The sequence below is a fragment of the Rhinoraja longicauda genome, chromosome 12, assembly GCF_053455715.1.
Source record: "Rhinoraja longicauda isolate Sanriku21f chromosome 12, sRhiLon1.1, whole genome shotgun sequence".
In the NCBI taxonomy this organism is placed as follows: Eukaryota; Metazoa; Chordata; class Chondrichthyes; order Rajiformes; family Arhynchobatidae; genus Rhinoraja; species Rhinoraja longicauda.
The window spans coordinates 54,797,931-54,805,636 of record NC_135964.1 but is presented as its reverse complement, the minus strand read 5'-3'; the positions used below and the strand labels follow the sequence as shown (position 1 = coordinate 54,805,636).

Below are 7,706 nucleotides of genomic sequence, written 5' to 3'. Positions count from 1 at the left end.
TATCTGAATCCAGCTCCACTCATTTCTTCTCTAGTATTTTGATGCAAAGCAAAATGAGTCGAGTTAAAAAATAAGGAAGGTGCAATCACCCTGATGAGATTATCCAATAGAGCTCGTGGGAACGGTGGTCAGCGTGAACTTGTTGGGCCGAATGGCCTGTTTCCATGCTGTATCTTTCAATCAATCCCCCCTCTTGGTGTGTAGGAAGGAACTGCAGATGCTGGTTTAAACCGAAGATAAACACAAAATGCTGGATCAACTCAGCGGGACAGGCAGCATCTCTGGAGAGAAGGAATGGGTGATGTTTCGGGTTGAGACCCTTCTTCAGAGAAAGGGAAACGAGAGATATAGACAGTGATGTAGAGAGATATAGAACAAATGAATGAAAGATATACAAAAAAGTAACGATGATAAAGGAAACAGGCCATTGTTAGCTAGGTGTGAACGGGAACCTGGTGCGACTTGGGTGGGGGAGGGATGGAGAGGGACTGCAGGGGTCATTTGAAGTTAGACAAATCAATATTCATACCACTGAGTTGTACGCTGCCCAAGTGAAATATAAGATGCTGTTCCTCCTATTTGCAATTAGCTTCACTCTGACAATGGAGGAGGTCTCGGTCAGAAAGGTCAGTGTGGGAATGGGGAGGGGAATTAAAGTGTCCAGCAACTGGGAGATCAGGTAGGTCCACTCGGACTGAGCGAAGGTGCTCAGTGAAACGATCGCCCAGACTACGTTTGCCGATGTATAAGAGTGCACATCTTGAATAAAGGAGACAGTAGATGAGGTTGGAGGAGTTGCAAGTCAGAGTAGGAATAGGAGCTAGTCAGAGTAGGAATAGGAGGATATTTCATATGAATACGTGGCTTGAAAAATAGTGCAAGGGGGAGGGATTCAATTTTTTAGGACATTGGAACCAGTTCTGGGAGAGGTGGGACCAGTACAAACAGGACGGTCTGCACCTGAGCTGGAATGGAACCAATGTCCTAGGGGGAGTGTTTGCCAGTGCTGTCGGGGAGGATTTAAACTAATGTGGCAGGGGGATGGGAGCTGGAGCAGAGAGACAGAGGGGTGTAAAATGAGGGTAGAAGCAACAGGTAGCAAGGTGAAAAGTAAAAGTGGCAGGCAGACAAATCCAGGGCAAAAATCAAAAAGGGCCAATTTTCAGCATAATCGTACAAGGGGTAAGAGAGTTGTAAAAACAAGCCTGAAGGCTTTGTGTCTCAATGCAAGGAGTATACGTAATAAGGTGGATGAATTAAATGTGGAGATAGTTATTAATGATTATGATATAGTTGGGATTACGGAGACATAGCTCCAGGGTGACCAAGGTTGGGAGCTCAACATCCAGGGATATTCTATATTCAGGCGGGATAGACAGAAAGGAAAAGGAGGTGGGGTAGCGTTACTGGTTAGAGAGGAGATTAAAGCAGTGGAAAGGAAGGACATTAGCTTGGAGGAAGTGGAATCGATATGGGTAGAGCTACGAAACACTAAGGGGCAGAAAACGCTAGTGGGAGTTGTGTACAGGCCACCTAACAGCAGTAGGGAGGTTGGGGATGGCATCAAGCAGGAAATTAGAAATGCATGCACTAAAGGTGCAGCAGTTATAATGGGTGACTTCAATCTACATATAGATTGGGTGAACCAAACTGGCAGGGGTGCTGAGGAAGAGGATTTCTTGGAATGTTTGAGAGATGGTTTTCTAAACCAACATGTCGAGGAACCAACGGGAGAACAGGCCATTCTAGACTGGGTATTGAGTAATGAGGAAGGGTTAGTTAGCAGTCTTGTTGTGCGAGGCCCCTTGGGCAAGAGTGATCATAATATGGTAGAGTTCTTCATTAGGATGGAGAGTGACAAAGTCGATACAGAAACAAGTGTTCTGAACTTAAAGAAAGGTAACTTTGAGGGTATGAGGCGTGAATTGTCCAAGATAGACTGGCGATTGATGCTGAAAGGGTTGACGGTGGACATGCAATGGAAGGCATTTAAAGGTCGCATGGATGAACTACAACAAGTGTTCATCCCAGTTTGGCAAAAGAACAAACCAGGAAAGGTTGTGCATCCGTGGCTAACAAGGGAAATCAAGGATAGTATTAAAACAAAAGATGAAGCATACAGATTAGCCAGAAAAAGTAGCATACCAGAGGACTGGGAGAAATTCAGAGTCCAGCAGAGGAGGACAAAGGGCTTAATTAGGAAAGGGAAAATAGATTATGAGGGAAAACTGGCAAGGAACATAAAAACAGACTGCAAAAGCTTTTATAGATATGTCAAGAGGAAAAGATTAGTTAAGGCAAATGTAGGTCCCTTGCAGTCGGAAACAGGTGAATTGATCATAGGGAACAAGGAGATGGCAGACCAATTGAACAAATACTTTGGTTCTGTCTTCACTAAGGAAGACATAAACCGTCTGCCGGAAATAGCAGGGGACCGGGGGTCTAAAGAGATGGAGGAACTGAGGGAAATTCAGGTTAGTCGGGAAGTGGTGTTAGGTAAATTAAATGGATTAAAGGCAGATAAATCCCCAGGGCCAGATAGGCTGCATCCCAGAGTGCTTAAGGAAGTAGCCTCAGAAATAGTGGATGCATTAGTGATAATTTTTCAAAACTCTTTAGATTCTGGAGTAGTTCCTGAGGACTGGAGGGTAGCTAATGTAATCCCACTTTTTAAAAAGGGAGGGAGAGAGAAAACGGGGAATTATAGACCAGTTAGCCTAACATCGGTAGTGGGGAAAATGCTAGAGTCAGTTATTAAAGATGTGATAGCATTACATTTGGAAAGTGGTGAAATCATCGGACAAAGTCAGCATGGATTTACCAAAGGCAAATCATGTCTGACGAATCTTATAGAATTTTTCGAGGATGTAACTAGTAGAGTGGATAAGGGAGAACCAGTCGATGTGTTATATCTGGACTTTCAGAAGGCCTTCGACAAGGTCCCACATAGGAGATTGGTGTACAAACTTAAAGCACACGGTATTGAGGGTTCAGTGTTGAGGTGGATAGAAAATTGGTTGGCGGACAGGAAGCAAAGAGTAGGAATAAACGGGTTCTTTTTGGAATGGCAGGCAGTGACTAGTGGGGTACCGCAAGGCTCAGTGCTGGGACCCCAGTTATTTACAGTGTATATTAATGATTTGGACGAGGGAATTGAATGCAACATCTCTAAGTTTGCGGATGACACGAAACTGGGTGGCAGTGTTAGCTGCGAGGAGGATGCTAGGAGGCTGCAGAGTGACTTGGATAGATTAGGCGAGTGGGCAAATGCATGGCAGATGCAATATAATGTGGATAAATGTGAGGTTATCCACTTTGGCGGCAAGAACAGGAAAGCAGAGTATTACCTGAATGGTGACCGATTGGGAGAAGGGGAGATGCAACGTGACCTGGGTGTCATGGTGCACCAGTCATTGAAAGCAAGCATGCAGGTGCAGCAGGCAGTGAAGAAAGCGAATGGTATGTTGGCATTCATAGCAAGAGGATTTGAGTTTAGGAGCAGGGAGGTTCTGCTGCAGTTGTACAGGGCCTTGGTGAGACCGCACCTGGAGTATTGTGTGCAGTTTTGGTCTCCTAACCTGAGGAAAGACGTTCTTGCCTTAGAGAGAGTACAGAGAAGGTTCACCAGATTGATCCCTGGGATGGCGGGACTTACATATGAGGAAAGACTAGATAGACTGGGCTTGTACTCGCTGGAATTTAGAAGACTGAGGGGGGATCTTATAGAAACATATAAAATTCTTAAGGGGTTGGAGAGGCTAGATGCGGGAAGATTGTTCCCGATGTTGGGGGAGTCCAGAACCAGGGGTCACAGCTTAAGGATAAGGGGGAAGTCTTTTAGGACCGAGATGAGAAAACATTTCTTCACACAGAGAGTGGTGAGTCTGTGGAATTCTCTGCCCCAGAAGGTAGTTGAGGCCAGTTCATTGGCTATATTTAAGAGGGAGTTAGATGTGGCCCTTTTTGCTAAAGGGATCAGGGGATATGGAGAGAAGGCAGGCACAGGCTACTGAGCTGAATGATCAGCCATGATCATATTGAATGGCGGTGCAGGCTCAAAGGGCCGAATGGCCTATTCCTGCACCTATTTTCTATGTTTCTAAGTGAACCTCTGCCTAACCTGAAAGGACTCTTAGGATCCCTGGACATTGGTGGGAGGAGGTATAGCGACAGGTGTTGCGTCTCCTGCGGTTGCAGTGGAAGGTACCTGGAGAGAGGGGGGTTTGAGTGGGAAGGCATGAGTCAACCAGGGAGTTGTGGAGAGAACGGGTCTCTGCGGAAGGAGGAAAGGGGTGGAGATGGGAAAATGTGACTCGTGGTGGGATTCTGTTGGAGGTGGTGAAAATGTCGGAGGATTATGTGTTGTTTGCGATGGCCGGTGGGGTGAAAGGCAAGGACTAGGAGGGCTTTGTCCCCGTTGCGATTAGGGGGAATGGAATGGAATATTTTATTGTCACGTGACAAGGCACAATAAAATTCTTTGCTTCCATACCCAATGTATACAAATAGCGGCCACCTACGTTACAAAAACTTTGTAACAAAGGAAGAAGTGGCTAGTGGTGGGATTCCATTGGAGGTGGCAAAAATGTAGGAAGATTATGTGCTGAATGTGATGGCTGATGGGGTGAAAGGTGAGGTCTTGTTCCTGGCTGGGGACTGCGACAGGGGGGAGGGGGAGCAAGAGCGGAGCTGCGGGGTACCGAGGAGACACGTGTGAGGGCCTCATCTATGATGGAAGAGGGGATCCCCCATTCACTAAAGAATAAATACATCTCGGATGTCCTGGTATGGAACACCTCATTTTGGGTGCAGATGCGGCAAAGACAGAATAGGGATCGAGTCTTTGCAGGAGGCAGATAACTGTGGGAGTCAGGTTTATAATAGATGTCTGTCGATAATCTATCTCCAGTGATGGGCTGTGCTGCTGGACACTGTACATGGGAGGCAGTGGTGAGCCAGGCCGGTGGGTGTGTGGGGACTGGACCAGTCTGGACACTGGACCAGGCCGGTGGGTGTGTGGGACGCAAGGCCAGGTGCATATGGACTGGGCCAGATTGGACATCGGACGCTGGGCCAGTGTGTGTGTTGAAAGAATGATCGACTGGGCTTATATTTACTGGAATTTAGAAGGATGAGAGAGGTTCTTTTAGAAACACGAGACCAAGTGAACCCGTTGGGCCCCAACCTCTAATGCATTAGTGCAGCACCCTCTCCTCCCCTTTGCCCCCACTCCATCCCCTCAACTCCCCTTATCCTCCCTCCTCCCCCTTCCTTCCACCCCTCCCCCTCCCTCCCATCCCTCTCCCTCCCTCCCATCCCTCTCCCTCTCTAGGAGATAGATTTAAACTTTAAAATGTGAATAACTTTAAAAATATAACACCAATTTCAAGGAAACTTCTTCCATTAGCACCAATGGGACAATGGTGAGTAAGGTGGGCCTAAAATTGTCATGCTATCGTGTACAATTTTGGCTGTAGTTCAGGAACAAACGAGTGTTTTAGTATATCTATATACTAAAACTCTCGTTTGTGTTATCTTGTTTGTGACTGAACTTCAGCAAAATGGTACACAATAGCGCGACAATTTTAGTCCCACTTTACTCACCATTGTCACTTTAGTGATAATGCAAGTAGTTTTATTGAAATCGGTGTTATATTTTTTAAGTTATTCACATTTTAGTTTAAAAGGAGGGGAGGAGAAGGGGTTGAGGAGAGGTTTGGGCCCAATGGGTCCACTTTGTCTAGTAGAATATAAAATTATTAAGGGATTAGACAGGCTAGATGCATGAAAAATGTTTCCCATGTTGGGGGCATCCAGAACCAGGGGTCACAGTTTAAGAATAAGCAGTAGGCCATTTAGGACTGAGATGAGGAAAAACTTTTTAACCGAGAGTTGTGAATCTGTGGAACTCTCCGCCACAGAAGGCAGTGGAGGCCAATTCACTGGATGTTTTCAAGAGAGTTCGATTTAGCTCTGAGGGCTAAGGGGAATGAAGGGGTATGGGGAGAAAGCAGGAGTGGGGCACTGATTGTGGATGATCAGCCATGATCAGTGAATGGCGGTGCTGGCTCGAAGGGCCGAATGGTCTACTCCTGCACCCTACTTGTCTATGCATGTGGACCGGGCCAGACTGGACACCAGGCCCGGGCATGTGTGTGGACCAGGCCAGACGCCGGGGTGCGTGTGGGGACTAAGGTGCGGGCCCGAGCTGAGTGGTGTGCGCGGACCGGGCCCGGGCGGAGGGTTGTGTGAGCCCGGGGGTGTGGGCGTGTGCGCGGACCGGGCCCGGGCGGAGGGTTGTGTGAGCCCGGGGGTGTGGGCGTGTGCGCGGACCGGGCCCGGGCGGAGGGTTGTGTGAGCCCGGGGGTGTGGGCGTGTGCGCGGTCCGGGCCCGGGCGGAGGAGCGCGTGTGGGGCCAGTGCGGACCGGGACTGGGCGGGGGGGCGGTGCCATGTGACGTCACGCGCAGGGCGTGAGTGCGCGGCCCTGCGTGATGACGCACGGCGCTGCGTGGGGCTGATTGCTGCAGCGCCTTGTCAGTCTGATGAAGATTGGCATTCAGGTAAGCTGTCAGTCAGCGCCCGCGGCCGCCCCGCCGCCGCCCGGGCCCAGCGTCCGGCCCGGCCCGGTCCCCACACACGCCCACGGCCCGGGCCCACACACGCCCACGGCCCGGGCCCACACACGCCCACGACCTGGGCCCACACATGCCCACGGCCCGGGCCCACACACGCCCACGGCCCGGGCCCACACTCATCCCTGCGCCTGGGCCCCGACCTCGCCCCACGCCCACGGCCCGGGCCCACACACACGCACCCCTGCGCCTGGGCCCCGGCCTCGCCCCACACACACGCCCGGCCTGTGCGGGCGGGTTGGCGGCCGGTCCTGCTCGCTTTGTTCGGCCGTCTGTGAGGGGCGGGTTCGCGCCATTGTGGACGCGCGGGCGCGCGCATCTCGATGGCTGGCGGGACGGGACCGCGCGGCCGGGTTTGAAAAGCGGGAGGGGGGGAGGCGGGCCATCAGCGGGTGGGGTGGGCGGGGGGAGGGGGGTTGGGCAGGGCGGGGACCGACAGAAGGGGGGGGGGCAAGAGGAGGGGCGGGCCGACAAAAGGGGGAGGGGCCGGGCGCGGGCCGGGAAGGCGACAAAATGGCGCCGGCGCCACAAAACGCCGGGGGCGGGGCCGGGGCCGTGGGTGAATGACGGCTGTCAGACCCGCCTCTGCGGTGCTTGACATCTAGGCCCGCCCCTGCTCCAGTCCGGCCCCTCGTTGAGCCGCGGTATGGCCAGATGTTGAGCCGCGGTCCGGCCAGATGTTGAGCCGCGGTATGGCCAGATGTTGAGCCCCCGGTCCGGCCAGATGTTGAGCCGCGGACCGGCGCTGACGGGCAGCAGAGCTCTGCTCCAGTCAATGAAGACGCGGCACATCTCGGCCTTTGACAAATTGCCTTCGTTTCTTGGTTTTTGTTGAACTACAGCCATTGGAGAGCATTGATGAACCAATGATATGAAATTAAACCAGAATGCTAGAAATACGCAGGTCTGTCACCAAACGTTTACATGCATTTATTTGGATCAGGACAAGGCCAGCCTTTGTGCCATGGAGCAATGCACAGGCTCTCTGCCCAAATCATCCATGCTGACCAAATTGCTTACCTGATCTAATCTCATTTGCCCACACCTAGCCCATAACCCTCCAAATATTTCC

The 7,706-nt window shown here is 51.0% G+C and overlaps 1 protein-coding gene across 3 annotated transcripts in view; it reads left to right on the top strand.

Annotated features, from left to right (window-relative positions):
- The first annotated feature begins 6,494 nt into the window (after positions 1–6,494).
- LOC144599028 (homeobox protein PKNOX1-like) overlaps positions 6,495–7,706 on the top strand; it is a 67,709-nt gene continuing 66,497 nt past the window's right edge. The window contains exon 1 of one of the 3 annotated variants that reach the window (XM_078409765.1): positions 6,495–6,562. The gene's annotated coding sequence lies outside the window, so the exon portion shown is untranslated. The remainder of the gene's footprint in view (positions 6,563–7,706) is intronic. The other 2 variants (XM_078409764.1, XM_078409763.1) reach the window with 2 other exon arrangements.